We start from the raw sequence: 23,304 nt of genomic DNA on the forward strand, positions 1-23,304 counted from the left end.
AATTTCTTATGAATTGTTATTCATCAGTATGTACTTCATCTCTACCAGACCATGTTCTTTTTTTTACATTGAAGTGTTGTTCTAGTGGTCTCTTGCAATGCCATCTTAGTTTACCAATCATACAAGCATATGTTGCCTTAGTGTTTTTCTGTATGTATTCCGGTAGCATATAGTTTTACATTCAAATAGTGTTTTTTAACACTCTTGTGCTGTCGTATCCCTAGTTCTTACATCATACTCCCTCCGTCCGGATTACATGTTGCAGAAATGGATAAAACTGGATGTATCTAGAACTGAAATACGCCTAGACCCATCCATTTATTTCCGGATGGAGGGAATACATGTCAATATGTCATGCCTTTCTATTCTTCAGTGCCTATTCCATCTCTGTTGTAGCATGTTTTATAACTGAAGCACCATTCTTCTATATAAGGCATGCAAGGAGAAGACGACTATGTTAGAATCTGAAGGGCTACAAACCAGGTCTTTGCAAAAGATCCAAACGCCAGGAGATAATAAACCAACTCCAGTTTTCATAGATACTACTCCAGCACAGAGAAACCCAACTCCCACTAATAATAACCAGATTCCAGTGGCCAAAGAACTAGTCCGTTACAGTCCAGCAAAAGAATGTCAACTCCATTCTAAGAAGCGTGTGCGTATCCTCGCATCATGAAATTTTATAGCATTCGGATCATATTTTCTACATGTTTCTTACCCATCTCTCTTTTAGAAAATAAGCTTAAACGATAGAATACTTCCTCCATTGGGATCGTATTCGAGGAAAATATCTTGCGGGAATTCTCCGTGCTCCAATGCTGATGTAAGTACTTGTTGTATATCACTATATTTTTACATCAGCATGTATTTTGTTAATCGGCGTGAATCCAACATTTATCTGATCTAAAATTAGTTGTAGCAAAATGTTAAAGGCGCCAATGTTGATTTTTGTAAGGAAAACTTCCTGGTAGTTTTACATGCTGAGTTGCATGAGTGTACTATCTCATATCATGCACATTACTGAATTGTAGTGCTGCTCTGGTTGCCCATTCATTCATTGTGTCAATGTTGCTTTCGTATTACCTTACCTGGTTGATGATAGCAATGCCATATTGTGTTAATTTGGTGTAGGCTAGTTGCCCAAGCGTTCGATGTCTCAATGTTGCTTTCCTATTATCTGACTTGGCCAATGATAGCAATACTAGTGTGTTAATTTGGTGCAGGCTGCTGAAGATAAGAAGACAAACTCTGAAAACAGCAAGGAAACCCCATTGTTTCTTTCCAATAAATCTAGGCCAAGTAATATGGCAATAACTCATGATTAATCTGTTCGGTTCCCCTCCTAATTTATGTTATGATGCAGTGGTCGAGGCACTCTCCACTATCAATAATACAAGCCTGCCGAAATCGCCATCTGAATCTGTTCAGTTTCGTTTGTCTCGAATGCGACGGAAAAAATGTATGTTTGTGAACCAATTAATGGGTGAAGCAATGATGGAAATGGTGGAGGAATCAGAGGTGCACATTCGTGCGTAACAACAACTGATCAATGTTTTCATAAACAGTGTAGAAAAGCAGCAAGATATTGCCCACATGCTTATGGGTGTCGTCTGCGCTGAGGTTACAGATTGTGACGTTGTAGATCGTTAGGTTCTGTTCATTTATTTGCACTCGCATCAATCTTTGATTGCCCAGTGGATGTAATTTCCTGTAAAATATGCTGGATGTGCAATGTTTTTCCCTGTATGTCGTACCTTTGCTTGATCGGTTTTGGTCCTGTGCATAATTGCTTGTCGTAAAGGGCTCATATTATCTAATTTGGCCTAAATGCATGTATGAACTTTAGTTGGCCCATTAAGTTAATGGGCTATTACTAGGCCAAAAGTTAATGGTCGACCCTCTTACCTCCCGGGTCGTTAACAGGCCGACATCGAAGCGGGCAACAAGTGGGCCCATTTGATTTCACGGGCCGTTAACAGGCTGTTACTAAGGTCGGGCTACATATGGCCCAACTATACCGTGGGCCTTTAGCAGGCCGAAAGAGACAGCGGGCTCGTACTGGACCATGAAGAGCATGGGCCGCTAAGAGGCAGAAAGTCAGGTTGTACTGTAAATGGCCCAACTGTGTTGTGGGCCTTTAGCAGGCCAAAAGAGAAACCGGGTTGGTATTGGAACATGAAGAGCATGGGCTGTTAAAAGGCCAAAACTCAGGTCCGACTACAAATGGCCCAACTCATTTATGGGCCATCAACAAGCTGAAAGACACACCGGGTCGGGAATTGGCCCAACACTTAAATGGGTCGCTAAAAAACCAAAACTCAGGTTCGACTCCAAATGGCCCAACTCATTTATGTGTCGTCAACAGGGTTAAAGACACACCGGGCCAGAAATGAGCCCAACACTTAAATGGGTCGCTAAAAGGCCGAAAGATGTACATCATGAAAATTGGCCAATTCCTTGAATGGGACGTTAACATGCCGAAATCACATCGGGCCGATATTGAGCCCAAATATATAGCGGGCTGTTAACGGGCTCAAACTGACGATGGGCTGCAATGGTGCCAAATCTTTAATGGGTCATTGACGGGCTGAATTGGCACATCTCGTATGGGCTGTGGGCTTAAATGGACCTGGCACAAGTAGGCCTTATATGGGTTGGCCTGCTAATTTTTACCGGGCCGGCCTTTTTCATCGGAATGGGCCACTGTTGGGCCGTGCCACGTGTTGACCTATCATAGGCGCCTCCTGTCCAATGAATGGATGACATATGTCCCAACGATGAGCCAACACGTGTTTCCTCCAGCCAATGAGAATTTTACACGTGGAAAATCCTCATTGGTCAGGGATGTTAACGGTTTATCGGATCCAAAACCGGACCCGATAGCTTAACGATGACCCGTTATGGTGGATGCCACATGTCGGTCATCCTTGACGAAAGCACTTTCATGACGCGCCATTTATCATCAAGGAAGTGGACACTTCCGTGATGATAATTTTGATAATGTCATGGAATACTTCTACGACAACACAGGTATGACTATCTTGATTCTGTCATAAGATCTTTATGGATGTACATGCATGACAGAAAACATGACCTACTGTGACACGTATCATCACAGAAGTGTATCTTTTTTTTGTGGTGAGAGTTAAACATCACAACGCAGGTGCTGCCAGAGCAGATAATGGCCCAGTTGTCTATAAAAAGGTCAGCAGCAGCGGAGGCCAGCTCTTCCTCCAGGTCGAAGCATGGATCAGTGCCCCCGACATGTGTACCTATAGGCAACCAGTAAATGGTAGAAATTAAACTGCAATTGCACAAATGATGTGAAATATTGTAAGACATGGGATGCAGCTAACCTCGACGGCAAACAACAGCATCAGCTGTTATGACCCGGCGTAAGTACATGGACATGCATGTTAAGTACAACAGGGTTAGCATCCACCAAAAATAGCAAATGGGCAGCATCTCTAGTGATATCCTGAGTCATGTATTGTAAGTTTGTTGCTGGTATTGGTGAAATTGAACTTGACAGTTAATACTTGAACATCACAAAGTGTGCAGTACTCAAATAAACAAGGCACGAACATGCTTAGTACATCAACCGTACAAAACATAGCCATTGCAAGTGGTATTGGTAAGATTTAGCTAGTCAAACCATATTTGTTAAGTCCCGGGGGGTAGTCATCGGGGCACTTCTTTTGGGCTAGAGCCTGTGCCATGTCGGCCGCGACGGAGGCAAGGTGTTCCTCCAGGTCAACACGCACAACAGCCATCGTGCTGTCGGCGTTCTGGGAATGGGGGTCCCCAGACTTGCCTGCCTGTGGCCTGCGGTGTGGCTCAAGGCGTGGCCCGGTATGGCCCATCTTCATCAACTCAAGCTCAAGACCCTCGCGAGGGGCCAAGCCTCACGGGGCGGATGACAGGAAGCTTCCTCAAGTGTGGCCTCGTCAGAAAGGCTCGCGAGAAGGCGGAGAGATCAAGGCAGGGGTACCTCGCGAGGTGCCCGTGACGCAAGCCATGACGACCCAAGCCAGGCGGGCGCCAAGCGGGCGCTAGCCTGCGCAGTGTCCTAGTTTCCTCTTTGGTGCAAAGGGGGCAAGCACATGCCAAGGTATCAGGCAAAGGCTACCATTTCGGTGCAACAAGACCAAGACCAGCAGAATGACAGGATGGAGGTCACCATGGAGCCCAAGACAATGTCATCGTCAGAGTCTTTGGCAGGCGAGGACCCACTTTAGTCAGGATAAGTGTACTAGATGTTCCCCTTCAAAATGGCCAATTTTTGGCACCCTTCCTGCTCAATATTTGGGGAAGAGGACCAGGGCCTCGCTCTATAAATAGGGCTAGCCACCACAGTAGAAAGGGGATCTGATCGAGAGCCAGCAGCTTGGATTCAGTTCAACAAGACCACCACAAGAACATCCCTCGCGAGGTTGTTCTTCCCTTGTATTGTTCATCATTAGCCCCAGAGGCAATCCACCACACCACACACTGGAGTAGGGTATTACACCACAATGGTGGCCTGAACCAGTATAAACCTTGCGTCTCTGGTGTTGTTCATGTGTCTCGCTTAGATTCCTTGCGGAGCTTTGGGACATGAGTTGGTAGAGGAGAGATCTCCATGCGCACCCTAGAGTTTGAACATCAAGGTCTACCGGAACCCAAAATCTGACATTTGGCGCGCCAGGTAGGAGTGTGCCGGAATCTTTCCGCCGTCTCGCGTTCCATCTCCTGTCGTGTTCATGGCTGACACTCGCTGAGCCCGCGCCGAGTGCCGGGCTGCTCTCGCTGCCCACGTCGCCCAGATGGTTCCCCTCGATGGGCCTCCCCGCCATACCCTGTCGTCTGCCGCCCATGCCGCCACCTGCCCAGCAGGGAACGAGCAGCAGGCGTCGTCTCTGCATCCCTCGGTGCGGCAGGAAGGCCGCACCGCCAACCTGTCGCTGACTCCAGCAGGCTCGTCGTTGCACGCTTGTCGCGCTCTTGTGGACACGCACGCCGCGTTTCTCCTGCTGCGTGAGCTCCTACACTACCGTCCCGTCGACGACCTCTACGACGAGTGGCTCGCTCGCATCACCGAGCTCGTCAGCGCCACAGGGTGCTCCCCTGCACCATCCCTCTCGCTGCATTGCCCTTTGTCCTGCATAGGCAAAGCAGCTCCGGAGGCGCCCTGGCCCCAAGGTGCGCAGCTCCGGGGCGGGACCAGCCGCGTCCAGCGCCCGTGTAGCAAGAAAGGAGCTGCCAAGAAGTCTCTCGCCCTCAAGAAGGCGCTCGCGTGCTTACTGCGCCAGCACGCCATAACCGCGTTCCTGCTCCGGCGCGCCAAGACCCCGCGCTGCTCCTGGCGGCAGCGCGCGGAGACCTTCAGGATCAAACACTGCTTCATCAGAGGCCCCCAGTGGCTACCGCAGGCTGCCGCGCCTTCACCGCCGAGCTGCACAGTGTGGCCTGGCCAGGCAAGTTCAAGCCGGATCTGCCTCCTCGCTACGACGGCACCGCCGACCCCGCGGAGTTCCTCCAGCTCTACGAGCTGGGCATTGAGGCGGCCAACGGAGATGAAAAGGTCATGGCGAAATGGTTTCCCATGGCGCTCAAAGACGGTGCCCGCACTTGGCTCCTGAACCTGCCTCCCGGCACGATCTTCTCGTGGGACGAGATGCGCACTCGCTTCATCGCCAACTTCCAAGGCACTCGCGACCGGCCCCCGGTCATGAGCGACCTGCACCGCATCAAGCAGCAACCAGGAGAGACCCTACAGAAGTTCATCTAGCGGTTCAACAACGCGCGATTCAAGATCCCCAGGGTGACTGAGGAGGCCATCATCTCAGCCTTTTCTGATGGCGTCAGAGACGTCAAGATGAAAGAGGAGCTAGCAATCCACGAAGATCTATGCACATCCCTGGAGTTGTTCAACTTGGTGACCAAGTGCGCCAGGGTTGAAGAAGGACGCCTTTCCCTCCTCGAGCTTCCAGTAGCCGATCCTGAAGAGAAGAAGGCCAAAACCAAGGACGTGATACCAAGCGTGGAAGAGATCAGCCCGAGTCATCCAAGGGCAGCCGGTATTGCATGTACCACGACCTCCACACTCACAACACCAACAAATGTCAAGAACTCAGGGCCGTGCGAGAAGGGCGAGGCGGCCGACGCCCCGAGCGCAGCAATCGGGGCTATGGCCACGGAGGAGGAAGAGGTGGAGGACGATGGGAAGACCGTGGCCCTCGCCAAGGGTGGCGTGACCGGCCTCGCGAGGATCGCTGGAAGGACCAGCCTCGTGAGGGGGCCTGGAGGGATCAGCCTCATGAGGATCGCCCTCAGGGCAACGCAGGCCGCCCTCCTCTGCCACCACCGCCAAGGAGGAATGAAGACTAGCATCAGGACGAGGGGGCTGGGGGCTTCCAGGAGCCACGAGCTATCGCTTGTATCTTGGGAGGAGCCCAGGCCCCAGCCTCTGAGCGTATCTTCAAGCAGTTTGCTCGCGAGGTGAATGCAGTCCTCCCGAAGCTCGAGGCCTCGCGCCCTCTCAGGTGGTCCACGTGCGCCATCACATTCAGCTCGGCGGATCAGCTCAAGTGCGCAGCAACAGCTGGGGTCCTCCGAATGCTCTGCTCCCTAGTCATCAGCAATGTGCAGGTCACTAGGAACCTCATCGATGGTGGCATAGGGCTCAATGTTCTGTCTGTCGAGACGTTCAACAATCTCCAAGTGCCTTACGATCAGCTTTAGTCGACCAAGCCTTTCTCAGGAGTCATTGATGGTTCTACAGGTCCGCCTCCCTGTCACCTTCAGAGAGTGCAAGAACTACCGCACACAGCTCATTGACTTTGACGTCGCCCACATTCGCCTGCCATACAACACCATCCTTGGGTATCCGGCCTTGGCCAAGTTCATGGCATGTCCTCAAGATGCCAGGAAGCGGTGGAGTCATCACAGTCCCTTGCGAGGAGAAGGATGCAGTGTGTTCTCTTGAGCATGCCTTCCAGGCCGCGGCAATCGAAGACCCAGATCACAGGAGCGGAAGCCTTCCCGAGGCAGTCCCTAAGAAGAAGAAGACATCACCTGGCCCGAACCATCAGGAGGCAGGCAACTCCAGAGGCATTGTGTCGGGATCCGCGCCCGTTCAAGGGGCGCCTCCCTCTGTCGCATAGGAAGGCGCGCCCGGCGCCCTCCTCATGCAAGGCTCGGGGGCTCTCTCCTGGAGGGCCACCGACTTTGCCAAGGTCACGAAGGAGGTGCTCGGGCACCACTTGGAGGCGTGCTTCAAAGCACATTTCCCTTAGGAAGGTATGAGGCAAGGAGGGCCAAACCCTCAGGAGTTCATCGACGAGATCACTCAGGAGCTACAGGAGTCAAGAGTCATGCGTGGCAGCCTCCGCTTACCCGCCGTAGCTCCCCATCCAGGCGAGGATGGTGGGTTGCGTGTCTGCATCGACGTACCAGGGCTCAACCAAGCCGCCTCTCAGGAACGCATCTGGCCCTCATGTGTGGGACGTTGCGAGGGTCCGCCCCACAGCTACATTCGCATGCCTCTCGGCCTGCCGAACGGGCCGCTGCTCATCTGCGCCTATTGAGGAGCATCTTGGAGGCTTAGGAGGTCAGGCACTGCGCAGTCCTGGAGGAGATGGAGATGGTCCTTGAGGGGCCGCCTGCGCCCCCAGAGCCTCCCGAGGCTTCCGGTCCCGAGAACTCGTGAGGATTGGCTTCCACACCGCGCGTCGTCCGCTACTTCAGCATTCCTTCATCTCCAATGCTATCAGGTGACATCTTTCAAGTTCCATTTTCAGCTGGGAGCGCCCCCAGGGCTGCATCATTCCCAGGCCGCGTGGGTCCGTCCCTGCAGCGTTTATCTCTTTTGTTCATGCCTTTAGGTTACCTTGTTGGGGGCGCCCCTCGGGCTGCATTATCCCCAAGCCACTCAGGCCTGACCCGGTGGCATGTATCTTTCCCGCATCTATCTAAGTCGTGTGCCTCGCATATTTGGCCCGCCATGATTAGTACCTGATGCCTCCAACGGCACCCCCTTTTTTTCCTCCATGCTAACCACTTGCACTTTAAAAGGGGGGCACCTTAGCATCGCGACTCACGGGCTCTTACTGGCTCTCCAGCCCTCACCTCCTGGCCTTGTCCATGGCATCACGACCTGGCATACCAGCAATGGCTGAGCTCGCTCGAGGGCCGGGACCTGAGAACATAGAGCGTTGGCATCTAATCAATTTTGCAGGAGCACACTATAAACAAAGGTCTAGAGCCAGGCGCAACCCGCCTTGAGGTAGGGCCCCGTGAGTCCCATGCTGGCTCACGGGTGCCCAGATACACCTCATCAAGCCCTACCGTGCCAGCCACGTGTCAGGGCGGGGATGTACACGCCCCGGGGGAAGCACCATGCTCCGCGCTGGCTAATGACACTGCCGAGGAGCAGCTATGCCCGTACGCATACGAAAGCGCTATGCTCCACGCTGGTGATAAACAACTGAGGGCGGCCCACGGCCGCATCAACCTCAGGGAGCCCAGAGCTCAGTGTCCGGCCCTACCATAACGCCTCCCCTCGGGAGTGCCATGCGAGGGGCTGGACACGGGGGCTACGTCCGGGCCACACCCGGGCGCACGCCACCCAGCCAAGTCCCTCGGGCCTGGTTCGTCGCGCGCCCCTCCCCGAGCGGAGCCCAGGTACGAAGGCCGTTTGAGTGTCAAGGGGGACTCCTGAGCATCACGACTCAGGAGCCTAACTGGTCATGTAGCCCCTCACCCCTTAGTCCCGTCCTAGTTTCTAGTCGGGGCAAACGGCGGCTGAGGTATGCGCGGGGCCTGGCCGTGCCATCGTAGAACGACAAATCTGCTCCTATGCCTCCCTTTCCTACTTGCTGTTCGCGCGTCAAGGGGGACTTCTGAGCATCGCGACTCAGGAGCCTAACTGGTCACGTAGCCCCTCATTCCTTGGTCCCGTCCTGGTTTCTGGTCGGGGCTAATGGCGGCTGAGGTATGCGCGGGGCCGGGCCCTGCCGACATAGAACGCAAGCAAGTTGGAAGGAAAAATGCAAATCCTAAGAAATTCAAATGCAAATATTATAGTCCATAGGTTGTTTTCACAACGCCAAGCACAAGTTTAAACGCCTCCACGAGGCATGCTGCATGTTGCAGGAATTAAAGCAGGACCGAAGCCGCGAAGGGGTCACTTGCCTGCGGCACCGTCGCCTGTGGTGGGGTCGCGTTGGGCGGCTCCACCTCCCGAAGTCGCGGAGCTGGCAGCATCTCACTCGGACCTGGTGCTGAAGGCGCGGAACCTTGCCAGCAAGGCCTCAGCTCGGCCCTTCACAACCTCGGCAGCAGCAGCGGCAAGCTCGCCGCTCACAGGTTCCAGCAGGCTGTCGAGGTCAACATTGGGATTGTGAAGATAGACGTGGCTGAGGACACGCGTCAGTGCCGCAGAAGAAAGGACACGCGCCTCGGCCTCGGCCATGGGGCCGAGGCCATCTGCGACATCTTCAAGTGCACGGGCCAGGAAGGGAAGCAACTTAGCGGGGCCGTCCTCTGCGCCAGCCAACGGCTTCTCCAGGCCGCCATCATAAAGCATCTTCAACACGGCGCGAGGCTTCTCCTCCAGCTTCACGAAGGCCACTCGATCCTCAGCCAGGACATTCGCCTTGTCGTCTAGCTCGACTCGCTCCGCCTTCAGCGCCTGCTCCAGCATCTCCAGCCGGCCACGATGGTCATCGAGCTCAGCGTCCTGGTCCCTGACGGCAGCTTCTTGAGTCTTCATCTCCTTCTCCTTCTCCTGGCGGTTGTGGACCTCCTTGGCAAGCTCGTCGCGCAGGCCTTGCAGCTCGTCCTCTAGCGCCTTGCAGCGGCCTCGGGCATCCGCAGCGTCACCCAAGGTAGCATCGCAGGAGGCCTTGGCCTGGGAGGCGGCTTGCTTCTCCCCATCGAAGGCCGACACAGCCTGGCTCTGCGCTGCTCAGACGGAGGCATCAGAGCGGACCCAGCCAGAGGCTAGCTCCAGGCGCCTGGCCACCAGGCGGGGGTCGGCGTCCTGGAGACCTTCTCGCAGTCTGCTCAATTCAGCATCAACGCGGTCCAGGATGGTGGAAGGAGTGAGGGAAGCAGCGGTCGGCAGAGTAGGAGGAGAAGACGACAGTGTGATCACACCATCAAGCGTCAAGGCCTTCTGAGCCCCAACGGCCTCAGCAGCGGCGTTAAGCATGGACGCCTCGGGAGTCACCTGGGCCGTGGGGGCTGGATCCATGCCAGTGCGCCCCACCTGGCCTCGCGAGGACGACCAGGCGGGGAGGCACGAGCCTCGCCGCCTCCTTTCCCCGCAGATGAAGGCGTTGCCCCAGCAGGCGAGCTCGGCTCGAGAAGCTCCAACGAGGCCCCTTTCTACCTTTTTGCTGCAGGCGCCGGCCTAGCCAAAAGGATGCAGACATCAAGCCTTGGCGACAGAAGCAGGAAGCAAAACAGAAATCAAGCACTTATTGATTGTCGCTCGCGGACTCAAGCAGCCTCCGGCCGAACATGAAGCCCGAGAGCCTATTGCCGGGGTCAGCCTCAGGAGTCCCGGAAGCAGAGGGCGCGTCAGAAGGGTTGGAGCTGGCTTTAGACCGCCCTGGGACCATAGCAGACCTGCGGGGGATCAGCCCTGTCCTGTCCTTCCTCGGAACCGAGGGCGAGTCCTATCCGCCTCGCCTGGCACCAGCCTCGTCATCGTCCGGCATGGAGCGGAGGGCGCGCGGCCTGTGCCAAGGGAAGGATCCCCCCGAATCTCCGTTGGTCGCCTCAGAGTCAAGCTCTTCTTCTTCCTCCTCTTCTTCCTCCTCCCCGCTGGAGTCGTCGGAGGACAAGTTCACCGTCGCCAATGTTGCCAGATCCTCGGGAGCTTCCGCTGGCACCAGCCCCTCCCTGTTCAAGGTGGGCATGGCGTTCACCACCTGCTCCCAGTCATCGCGAAGGAACAGGGGACAGGAACACCCTCCAGGATCGCCACGTCTCCTCCAACTAAGAAATGGAGGGCCGTAGCCAGATCTTCGTCGGCCAGGGCTGCGGAGCTCAGGCGGAGGGCGGCATCTGCTTCCCCGAGCCTCCACAATGGGAGCGACTGTTCTTGAAGTGGAGCCACCCGGTGCTCCAGGAACTCCCTCAGGAGCAAGGCCCCAGTCAGCTTCGCCTCCACCAGGTTGCCTGGCCTCAGGTCCGCGTTCATCCTCTTCAGCACCACTTTCGCACGGGGGTCGTCAAGCTCCGCGCGATACCACACATCAACGGGTTTGGGCTGCCCCGTAGGCAGCACCAGTCAAGGGTGGATGCGCCCAGCATCCACCATGACCCACTTGCTCTGAAAGCCCTCGATCCTCTTCCCGGGCTTCGATATGGCATTGGAGTTGGAGTATGCAATAAAGCTTGCGCATGCGGTGATGTTGGCACCAGAAACCTGGAGGGAAAAGTAATGGCACAGTAGGGCCACCGAGGGCGTCACCCCAACATGAGCCTCACCATAGTAGGCAAAAATTGCCAGGAGAAGAACATAGTTGGGGTGGAGATGCAGAGCTTGCAAGTTGTATTGGCGAAGAACAACGAGGAAGAACTCAAAAAAGGGAGGCACCAGACCGGCGATGGTGGCACTCACGAAGAGCCAGTAGAAGGTGCTCCCCTTGCCCTCAGGATGGGTGGAGCCGATCTTGAGCACAGTCGCCCCCTCGTTGCCTTGCGCCACCATCATCTGGCGCATGAGGGCGAGATTCTTCTCTGACACGTTCGGGGGATCCAGAGCCGGCGAGTACCAGGCCCCGGCTGGACTCTTGCGGGGCGCCATGGCTCGTCAAAGGTGAGAGATTGAGGCAGATCTGGAGGATTTCGGAAGCAAGAAGGAGGAGAGCGAGAAAGGGGATCTGGAGCAAGGCGGATGAGAGCAAAGAAAGTAAGCCTGGCCCGGGCCAGCCCTTTTGTCAGACGGACGGTTGCCGAGGCATCGTGGGGAAGCGGAGATGCCCACGTCCAATCAACCGCCACGCGGCACCCAAGGCCGCAGGCTGTTGCGGCTCGGGGCGCTTCGCACTTGCCCCTTCGCTTCTCTGCTAAGCCAAGTCCGGGCACGCCTTGGGCCCGGGGGCTACTGTCGGCGTTCTGGGAACGGGGGTCCCCAGACTTGCCTGCCTGCTGCCTGCGCCATGGCTCAAGGCGTGGCCCAGTACGGCCCATCTTCATCAACTCAAGCTCAAGACCCTCACGAGGGGCGAAGCCTTGCGGGGCGGACAATAGGAAGCTTCCTCAAGAGCGGCCTCATCAAGAAGGCTCGCGAGGAGGCGAAGAGATCAAGGCAGTGGTACCTCGCGAGATGCCCGTGACGCAAGCCATGACGACCCAAGCCAGGCGGGCGCCGGCCTGCGTAGTGTCCTTGTTTCCTCTTCGGTGCAAAGGGGGCAAGCACAGGCCAAGGTATCAGGCAAAGGCTACCATTTCGGTGCAACAAGACCAAGACAAGCAGAACGACAGGATGGAGGTCACCGTGGAGCCCAAGACGGCGTCATCGTCAGAGTCTTTGGCAGGCGAGGACCAACTTTAGTCAGGATAAGTGTACTAGATGTTCCCCTTCAAAATGGCTAATTGTTGGCAGCCTTCCCTCTCAATATTTGGGGAAGAGGACCAGGGCCTCACTCTATAAATAGGGCTAGCCACCACAGTAGAAAGGGGATCTGATCAAGATCCAGCAGCTAGGATTCAGTTCAACAAGACCACCACAAGAACATCCCTCGTGAGGCTATTCTTCCCTTGTATAGTTAATCATTAGCCCCAGAGGCAATCCACCACACCACACACTGGAGTAGGGTATTACACCACAATGGTGGCCTGAACCAGTATAAACCTTGCATCTCTTGTGTTGTTCATCTCTCTCGCTTAGATTCCTTGCGGAGCTTTGGGACGTGAGTTGGTAGAGGAGAGATCTCCGTGCGCACCCCAGAGTTCGAACCTCAAGGGTCTGCCGGAACCCGAAATCCGACACGTGCCATGGACCGCCATCAGCTCCTCGACCTTCACGCGATATGTGGTTGGGCTTGCACGGTGATGCTCTAGAGGTAGGGGCTGTGGGGATTTGGAGGCATGAGGATGTTTCACAGACGCCATGCAAGCAATCAGGCCATGGCCGTGATAGAGATCGGTGGGTTACCTGACTGGATCCGAGCAAAACGTAGATGTGGTTGAAGTTGTGGTTGCGGCGGCGACGGTTTGAGCTACCGGTAGGGCGAGGCACGGGGGGGGGGGCGTGGCGGGAGATACTAAGGAAATTTGATGGGTGGGGATGTGATTGGAGGAAAAAAAATCTGAAATCATGCGCCTAATGAAAATTTCGCTGCGAAACTTGAAACTTGGGCGGGGGAAACACACAACGCAGATGAAGCGCGTAAAATACTCGTGTGCGAGAAAATAGAAAATTGGCAGATCCCGTCCATTTCTTTACGTTACATTAGTGTGGATTGTTCTTTGAGTCTTATAGGCCTGGCACCCTAGCTCCCTATTGACATTATGACTAAGAATAGAGTTGCCCATTCCTGCCGTGGTCCATGGGATCTTCGAGTTGTGAGTTAGCTTAGAGTAATTAATTGCTATGAAGGCGCTGACGCACCCTAAGCTTTTTCTTGGCTCCAAAAAAATGTACACGTGTAATCGATTTTTTTGGTCAATGGTACACCTGATTTATTAGGAACCATCACAGAGGTAACTGACTTATGGATCATTAACGCAAAAGACACACACGGGTACGGCATAGAAACCGTGTGTTTTGTGATCTTCTAATGATTAATGAAAAAAATGCACATGGGCACACATGTTAATCAATGCTCAAAGCCCTCAAAGGGTGCTCTTACCGACATTGTACGTTAATAGTACAAACTTAAGTAGTACTTGTAATTTGCTCTAATACTACAAACTTAAACTACTTCTCACATGCTGCCATCACGGCATGCTGGCCAGACGTCAGTGTTCTCCTTTCCAGCCTTGTAGGCGGCAGCCCACCGTGCTTCAATCTCTGCCAAGCTCTCCTAACCACGGCATGCGGCCTCTTCTTTCTTGTGGTGGCGGGACTCTCTTTTCTTGACTGCCTTCTGCCTTTTCCGATCCTCTTGTGTGGCTTTGGCCGCCTCTAGATCCACGACCCATTCAGCCATGGTAGCCTCAAAGTCCGCCCACGTAACTGTGTGGCCTCCGGTAGCGATGAACTTGGTGCGGCGAGATGCCATCAATTCCTTACCATGTGTGCGGTTGCGGGCGGTGAGGAACGCGGTGCAGCGGGATGCCATCGTTTCCTTACCAGTTACAGTGCGTCATGTGCCATGAACGACGCTTAGAGAGAGCTCTAGGACGGAGGGGCCAGGCAGCCATACAGTGCGGTGGTTTTTAAGAGGTCAATGACAAACGACAAAGGAAATTTGGCTTTCCTTACAATTTTGCTCGTTCATTATCGCACACGGTTCATCTCCGTCGCTTCCAGAAACAGTGTGCATTGAGGCTATTGTGTGTTGCTTTATGATTGGCCGGAACCCCAGCCACGCGGATCGCGCGTGTGCATCGTAGGATGCACCGTGATCGAACGAAAATCGATAACCCACAAGTATAAGGGATCATTTGTAGCTTTCTTTGATAAATAAGAGTGTCAAACCCAACGAGGAGCTAAAGGCAAACCAAATATTCCCTCAAGTTCTATCGACCACCGATACAACTCTATGCACACTTGACGTTTGCTTTAAATAGAACAAGTATGAAACTATTTTGCAAGAATGAAACTACGAGTACTTTGCGAGAATAAAACTACAAATAAATTGCAGGAAAGTAAAAGTGGATAGCTTTTCTCAACAAGAAAGTCATTTGTCCCTAGGCAATGGATAAGAAGTACCGGTAATCATTCTTGCAATTTTATATGAGCGAGAGGCATGAGCTAACATACTTTCTCTACTTGGATCATATGCACTTATGATTGGAACTCTAGCAAGCATCCGCAACTACTAAAGATCATTAAGGTCATGAAACCCAACCATAGCATTAAGTATCAAGTCCTCTTTATCCCATACACCATAGCCCACCTACTCGGGTTTAAGTTTTTGTTACTCTCGCAACCCACCATAAGCGAACCATGAACATATTGAAACACCCTATAGTGGGGGGCCCTCATGTTTGCGTGAGATGGAGGGCACCGTAGGGCAGCACAATAAATAAAATATACAATCATACCAACCAAGATCACGATTATCCCATATGACAAAACGGATCTACTCAAACATCATAGGATAGCCATAGATCATTGGAATAATATATGGAGTTGAGCACCATGTTTAAGTAGAGATTACAACAGGGAGAAGAGGTGTTACACCATTGCATAGAGGGGGAGAGAGTTGGTGTTGACGGTAGCAAGATTGTTGGTGTTGATCGCCGTCATGATCCTAACCCCGGCGGCACTCCGGTGCCACTAGGAGAGAGGGGGAGAGAGCCCCCCTCATTCTTCCTCCTTGGCCTCCCCCTAGATGGGAGGAGGGTTCCCCCTCTGGCCCCTCTGAGATTGGATCCCCCTCTCTGTTCTCTTCTATTTCGCGCTCCCCAGGTCTAGCTGAAAATTGTTTCTTTTATTCCCGGACACCCGTAAGTCTCATCGTGCTGATCTTTTTACACGATTTTTTTCCGGATAAAAGCTTGCTTGCGACCGAAGTTGAGCTCCAACCAACATACGAGGTGAGCACAACCCACCACCACGCGCCAAGGGCCTGGGGCGCGCCCTGGTGTATCGTGGTCTGTGTGGGCCTCCGTTTGCGGTGATTCCAACTCCTAAAATTCACAAATATTCCAAAATAATTCTCCGTGAAGTCTCATCACATTTGGACTTCGTTTGATATGGATTTTCTGCAATACAAAAAGATGTAACAAATAGGAACTGGCACTGGGCACTGGATAAGTAAGTTAGTCCAAATAAATCATATAAAAAGTTGCCAAAAGTATGTAAAAGTTGAATAATATTGGCATGAAATGATCAAAAATTATAGATACGACGGAGACGTATCAGCATCCCCAAGCTTAATTCATGCTCATCCTCGAGTAGGTAAATGATAAAAAAAGATATTTTTTGAGGTGGAATGCTACTATCATAAACTTGATCATATATCTAGTCATGGCATGAATATTAAGACATAAGTGATTCAAAGCAATAGTCTATAATTTGACATAAAGACATTAATACAGTCAGATTATGGGATCCACAAACCCTTGAGAGGTTCAAACTCTGGGGTGCGTGCGGAGATCTCAACCTACCCAGCCTGCCTACTCTCGATCCTCCAAAGCCTAGCGCGTCAAGCTTAAAGGGACAAAGAGACACAACAGTTTTTATCCTGGTTCGGGCCACCGTTGTGGTGTAATACCCTACTCCAGCGTTTTGGTGGATTGCCTCGGAGGGCTAAGGATGAACTAGTACAGTGGATGAACAAGCCTTAGGAGGTGAGGTGTTCTCGAGCTGGTGTGGTGTATGCTATCTCTACTTGTCTTGATCTCCTCCCCTTATATGGTGGTGGCTAGTCTTGTTTTATAGTGGCCTTGGTTCTCTTCCAAAATATGAGCGGGAAGGGATCCCACAATGGCCGGATTTGAAAGGGGACAAGTAGTACAGTCTATCCTGACAAAAGTAGTCTTCGCCTGTGAAAAGCCCCTGATCGTGACACTGCAGTGGGCTCGTCAGTGACCTCTCTCCTACCGTCTTGGTGGTCTTGGTCTCATTGCACTGAAATGGAAACCTTCGGCTGATTCCTCAGGACTCCGCGCATGTGGCTTGCCTCCCTTGCACCCGAGAGGAAACCTGCGCTCTGTGCCCGCCTAGCGCCCGCTTGGCCTTGGTCTTCATGGCTCACGTCAGCTGAGCCTCGTGAGGTAACCTGCATAGAACTTTTCGCCCCTCAGGAGCCAGCCTGAGGAGGCCGGTCCCCTCGGGGGTCTTAGCGCTGCCCGCCTAGCGAGGCTTGGCCCCTCGCGATGGTCTTGCGGTGTTGGTGTTGATGTTGGGCCGTACCAGGCCGTCTATGAAGCCATGTGGTGGTCCGCAGGTAGGCAGGGTTGGATACCCCAGAATCCAGGACGCCAATAGTAGCCCCCGGGCCCAAGGCATGCTCGGACTTGGCTTCCAGGCGAAGCCAAAGGGCAAGTGTGGAGCGCCATATGCCCTAACAACCTGCAGCCCTGAAGACACATGGTGGTTGATGGGACGTGGGAGCCTCCATTTCCCCATGCCGCCTGGATATCCGGCAGACCCAACAGCTGCCCGTTGTCAGTGCAGCTCGCCCTTCGCAAACTACTGTGCTCGGCTCTTGTTTCCTCCTTCCCAATCTCGCCGCCGCGTCCATAGATCCGGCGCCGGCCCCTCGCCCTCTTTTAGTACTCGCCATGGACCCCAAGCCGAGGAAGAAGAAGGGGAAGCCGCTTGCCTCGGCCGGCCCTCTGCCGGCCCTGGAGCCAGCCCTTGAGCAGTCGATGGTGATCAATGAGGAGGGGCTGGACAGGGTTCGCCATGCGCTCGCCGCCGATTCCAATGAGGGGAGGGCGACGGTTGTCAGCCCTGCATCTTGGCGAACTAGAGAGATGAGCGCCACCGAGATCCCCATTTATCTCCATACTCTTCTTGATGGGTTGATATCTCCTTTCTCCCCTTTCTTCAATGTTGTGATGTCGCATTACCAGATCCATCCGCTTCATCTGGATCCCTGCTCTGTCATCCTTCTCGCTGTCTTCGCCTTCCTCTGCGAGGCCATGGTAGGCATCACTCCTTTCGTGGCCTTGTTTCGCCATATCTTCTTGCTTCCGTTGGTCGACGCCTGCCAATGCTCTGGGTGCGTGACCTTTGAAGCCGTGGCTGCGACCGGTGGTTCGGGGATTGACTTCGAGCTCTCGCCTGCTGCGAGCGGATTCGTTAAGCAGTGGCTTCTTATGGATGCCCACGTGTTCAACCCCCTGCTCTTGACTCACGGGGCGCCGGCCTCGCCTAGCTCCGGCTGGTTCCAGGAGAAGCTCTCTGACCGGCGTCTTGCTTTCATTTGGAAGAGACTGGCGAGGCTTCAGGAACTGGAGGTGACGGCACCAATGGTGGTGAAGGAATTCGTGAAGCAGTGCATTACTCCCCTCTAGCGCCATTCTCGCCCCATGTGGGACTTCATAGGCGTTGGAGATCCGATGAGGCTGCAGAGGTCGTCGCTTGCCGCTGACACCTTAGGCATGGTGCTCACGCTTCTGACCGGCGAATCCAAGCCTGCTGACCTTCCGGGGGGTGGCTGCCTTCTCTATCCATGCTCGAACAAGGTGGCCTTCGCTGAGCAGATGCCTCTGTTCGACGAGTGGGGGTTGCTTCCCAAGGGCCTTGAGGGGCCCCATGAGAACCCCTTCTTCGTGGCCTCTCTCCTGATCGACCCTGCCGCCTGCGCCCCGAGTGTGGAGGCTGGGGGGCGCGCACCTCCATCAACTATCCAGAGCTCCTCCGGAGGCCCGATCCCGCTAGTGGCTCAGGAGGCCAAGGCTTCTGGTGCCCTAGAAGGAGCTTCTACAGAACCGATGCAACCCCAAGCTCCGGAGGCAAGGGCTTCCGACGACTAGGGTGGTGGCTCCAGGGTGGCCGCTGACGGTGAGGAGCCCACCAACGGCCCCGGAATCGTGAGCCAGAAGGTCTCGCCGGGTGCCCCTGCCCTCGGGATCCCCGCCCCAGATGCCGCACCGAGCGCTCCCCCTCCCGAGGATCTCCCGTCGAGGTCTGGTCAGCCCCGCCCGTGCCTTGAGTCACTCCTGAAGAGGAAGAGGTCCCATGCCGCAACGATGGCACCCGTTGACCGCTGAAGCCTAGGAGATACGTGGCTGCGATGAGTAAGTACCTTTGCCCTTGACCTCCTAGCGCGCCGTGTTTTCTCATGGCTGGGATTTTGCAGGGCCCCCACGAAGGTGAAACCTCGGAGGCAGGCATCCCCAAAGACTCCGACTTGACGCATGCGCGCATCCCCCAACGCCCCAATCCTGTGCAGGGCATGGGACCAAATCCAGTCAACACGACACCGCGAGGGTGCCCCAGAACCGGGCCCGATGCTCCCTCTCCCCGCGACTCTGCCCACGAGACGGGGGGGGGGTGCACCGGTGATCCTTCCTCTTGTCATTGCCTGCAGGGGGATGCACCTGGGCAGCCTTCGTCTTCAAGATGTGGAGCTACACCAGCCAGCTCCCGACCGGCGACTGGTGGAGCACCCAGCGCTTCCCGGGCAGCTTCCGGAGCCGGCGAATGTCTTGGCGATGAGCTCGCACTCGCTCACGGGCGCAGCGCGGTGCGCTTTGGGCTCTTCGGTGAAGTGATGCGTGCGATGGTCCATCTTGGCGGGGAGCTTGCCAATATCGACACCAGGCTTGAGGGAGAGTACCGCCGATTGGAGGATGAGTGACAGCGGCTGAAGGTTGCCATCAACCTTGGGAAGCTCCAGCGTGACAAAGCTGAAGCGCGCGTGGCGGCCTCGCTTGCGGCTTCTCGCAAAGCCTGTGCCCGCGCCATGGAAGAGGCCGAGGCAGCCAACCGCCGCCGTGAGGCGGCTGAGGAGCGGGAGTGAGATCTTCTGTCTTCAAATGCGGCTCTACAGCGTGAAGTCGAGGAGCGTCGCGCCCTGCTGGCCTCCTCACCAGGCGAGGTGGCCCTTGCCGAAGCGGACCTCCTGAGGCGCCATGAAGACTTGATGCTGGAGACCGTGGAACACAACTTGGAGTTGGAGAGGCTGGAGGTGAGGGAGCGACAGGCCGCCGTGGCTGAGGACGCTGTCGCCACCCGAGAAGCTTAGGTCCAGGTGGAGCTGGAGGAGAGGGTGACGAAGAAACATGCTGAGTTGGCTGGAAGACACCGCCTGGACCTGGAGCTGCTCAAAGGTGAGCTGGAGTGCTGGACCTCTTGCCTGAAGACCGAGCTGCAGTCTACGGAGCAGCGTGAGAGCGCTGCTCGAGAAGCCCTAATTTCTTCTGAATCTGCCTTGGCCTCCGTCCGAGCCGAGCTATCTTCGCTTCAGCAATAGATCAAGGACACCGCAGCCCTGGCGGAGAGGACCGGGGGCGAAGTGAACCACCGTGACACGCTTCAGCGCGAGCATGCCTTGATGCTTCAGGGCCTCAGACTCAGAGCTAACTCCGCGTTGGGCACCATCTGGGATGGGAGCGCTCCTCACCCGCACGAGAACGACTATGCCAGCCACCTGAACTTCTTCACCGACATCGTGACCCGCCTGGAGGCTGGGGCTGCAAGGTCTCGCGAGCTTGTAGCGGAGAGGAGTCGTGGTCTTCTGGGACGCGCGTTCTCGCGTGTATTCAGCCACCTGCTGAACCACGATCCCCACTTTGACTTCGACGCCGTGCTAGTCCCCGTGCCCCCAATCGTCCAGGACAACCTAGCCGGGTGGGTGGATGACCATGTGGACGCCCTGGTAGCAGAATTCACCCCGGAGGACGACACGGTGGTGATCACGCCCAAAGGAGTTGGCCGGATGGTGATGACGAGGAGGACGGCAACCTTGACGCAAGTAGCACGGACGGAGGTGATGAAGGAGGGGCGTCTAGCTAGGCCCGTGTTTCCTTTGCTTTGACCTGTACTACAAAAACTTGAACGCATCTTTGTGAGAGCATTTTAAAAAGGGGGTGCCCCTTATGTGTGAGATTGCTAAATGATTTTGAAGTAGCACCCGGAGCGGGGCCCCGCAGGGCTGCAGGTCGCTGAGCAAGGTAGCTGTTTATGACTTATCTTGAGTTTCAGGGGTCTTGAGTAAGGTCTGGCATCGTGGCCGCGCTCCTTCTCCTGAGGCAAGCCTATTGCAGGCTCGCGAGGTTCTGTGCCTCTCGAGGGGCCTGCCGGCCTGCCGTAGAGCGCCTCGTGAGAAGCCCACTGCCAGATCGTGATGAGGTGGGCGTGCGAGGCAGCCGCACCCTCGAGCCCCCTGGGGGAGCGATCGGCTCCAGCGCATACATCATACCCAGCCCTCGCTCGCGATGCGCTAGAAGGAGGGCAGCGTAGCAGTCACAATCTCCAAAAAGAATGCAAGAACTGAAGGCAAGAGAGCGACACGAACAAGAAAACTCCCCCCATTTTTATAAATGCACGAAAAACAAACTGCTTTAAAAAGTCAACAAGCAAGTACAAAAAGGAGGCAAAAGCAGACGGCCGCGTTCGGCGCCTAGCTAGTCTTCAGTCTTCAGTCTTCTCACCAGCGCGGAGCTAAGTGCTTCCACTGGCTGGGCATAGTCAATGGGGACAGCGTCGATGGCCAGCGCGGAGCATGCTGCTTACACTAGGACGTGGGCGGGAGCCCCCGTGAGGCCCCAGGGCGGCACTCAGTTGACTCCAGGGTGTGTACAGCCCCCGTCATTATTACATGAGAGTGTCACGAGTGCAGACCTTCATGGGCCGGAGCCTTGCTTCATGTCACCCGACGAGGACCCCGCCGTGTGCCACCCCTAACCACCATTTGGGAGACCCGAAACCAGGACAAGACCTAGGGGACGGGGGGACGCTCGCGGCGTCCTCGACGATCGTAGGCCCCCCGCCTTCCCCGGCGGGGAACCTATCTCCAGGCAGGGCCCTGCTCCGTGCAACGCGAGGAGGGCCCTACTACCAGGCTTCCCCCGTGTTGCTCTCAATGTCCTCCGCGATCCTGCGGAGGATCCGTCGTCCTAAGAGTCCTAGTGGAAACTGCACCCTGGTTCACCTGCGATCCATGGTCAGCGTAAGCATGCTCCTGCGGCGTTAGCTGTACCCAAAGGCTGTTGCTGTTGGAGATGTTGGCGGGGCTTGGTGGCGTCTTGAAGGAGAGCTCGGCCTCGTGTATATCTAGCGCCCAACTTTGCATGGGGGATCGGCTGGGGGCATCTACCAGCACGTGCCTTGGGTCCATCGCGACGGGGACGTAGGCTTCCAGGCTGTTCGCGCTAGAAGCGCCGCCCGGCTGCCTCACGTTCCCGCCTTCTTCAGCCGCCCTCTGGTCCTGTTGGCCAGGGGCCGACACTCCAGCGTGGCCCTTGGTGATGTCACCTGGAGCAGCCCCATGCCGAGGGGGCGCATTTGGGGTGGTGCGGGTTGCTCCGCGGGGCTGGTCGGCGTCGAGAGGCTCTCCAGGGCCCCTGGGAGGGGGCGCGTAGTTGTGTCGGGGATGAGCGCGCGCCCCCACCACCGCCTGCAAAGTGGGCAGGGTGCAGAACAGAGCTGCACCCTGCATGCTGCATCCAGCAACTCGGCGACCCATTCCAGTAGGGCATCACGGCCGCTCTCCAGCATCCTGCACCGCAGGAGCTCTCGGTCCACGATAACCGCTGGCCGCATGTTTGCTTGTTCCCTACGCGAGCGTGGAGCGGTTGCTGCAGTGTAGTTTGCAGATCGCGTGGCGGCGCGGCTGCGGCGCTGCGCCAGTGGAGAAGGTTGCGCCACACGCACCCCGCGGCCAGCCGCCGTTGGAGGAATGCGGGCCGCGAGCAAAGCAGAGTGGAGGTCTTCCTCGTCGGCGGGCGCTGCCGAGGAGGACTGGACAACCCAGTGCTCTACGTGCGCTTATGGGGTGTCGGCCATGGCGTCGGAGGAGTGGCGGACGACTGGTCGATGGAAGAGAAAATCCGACGCGCCCATACCTGGCGTGCCAACTGTCGGATTATGGGATCCGCAAACCCTTGAGAGGTTTAAACTCTGGGTGCGTGCGGAGATCTCAACCTACCCAGCATGCCTACTCGCGATCCTCCTAAGCCTAGCATGTCAAGATCAAAGGGACAAAGAGAAAGAATAGTTTTTATCCTGGTTCGGGCCACCGTTGTGGTGTAATACCCTACTCCACCATTTTGGTGGATTGCCTCGGAGGGCTGAGGATGAACTAGTACAGTTGATGAACAAGCCTCAGGAGGTGAGGTGTTCTTGAGCTAGTATGGTGTATGCTATCTCTACTTGTATTGATCTCCTCCCCTTCTATGGTGGTGGCTAGTCCTATTTATAGTGGCCTTGGTCCTCTTCCCAAATATGAGCGGGAAGGGATCCCACAACGGCCGGATTTGAAAGGGGACAAGTGGTACAGTCTATCCTGACAAAAGTAGTCTTCGCCTGCGAAAAGCCCCTGGTCGTGACGTTGCGGTGGGCTCGTCGGTGACCTCTGTCCTGCCGTCTTGGTGATCTTGGTCTCGTTGCACTGAAATGGAAACCTTTTGCTGATTTCTCGGGACTCCACGCCTGTGGCTTGCCTCCCTTGCACTGAAGAGGAAACCTGCGCTCTGCGCCCGCCTGGCACCCGCCTGGCCTTGGTCGTCATGTCTCAC

This window comes from Triticum aestivum, chromosome 3B, assembly GCF_018294505.1.
Source record: "Triticum aestivum cultivar Chinese Spring chromosome 3B, IWGSC CS RefSeq v2.1, whole genome shotgun sequence".
Classification (NCBI taxonomy): domain Eukaryota; kingdom Viridiplantae; phylum Streptophyta; class Magnoliopsida; order Poales; family Poaceae; genus Triticum; species Triticum aestivum.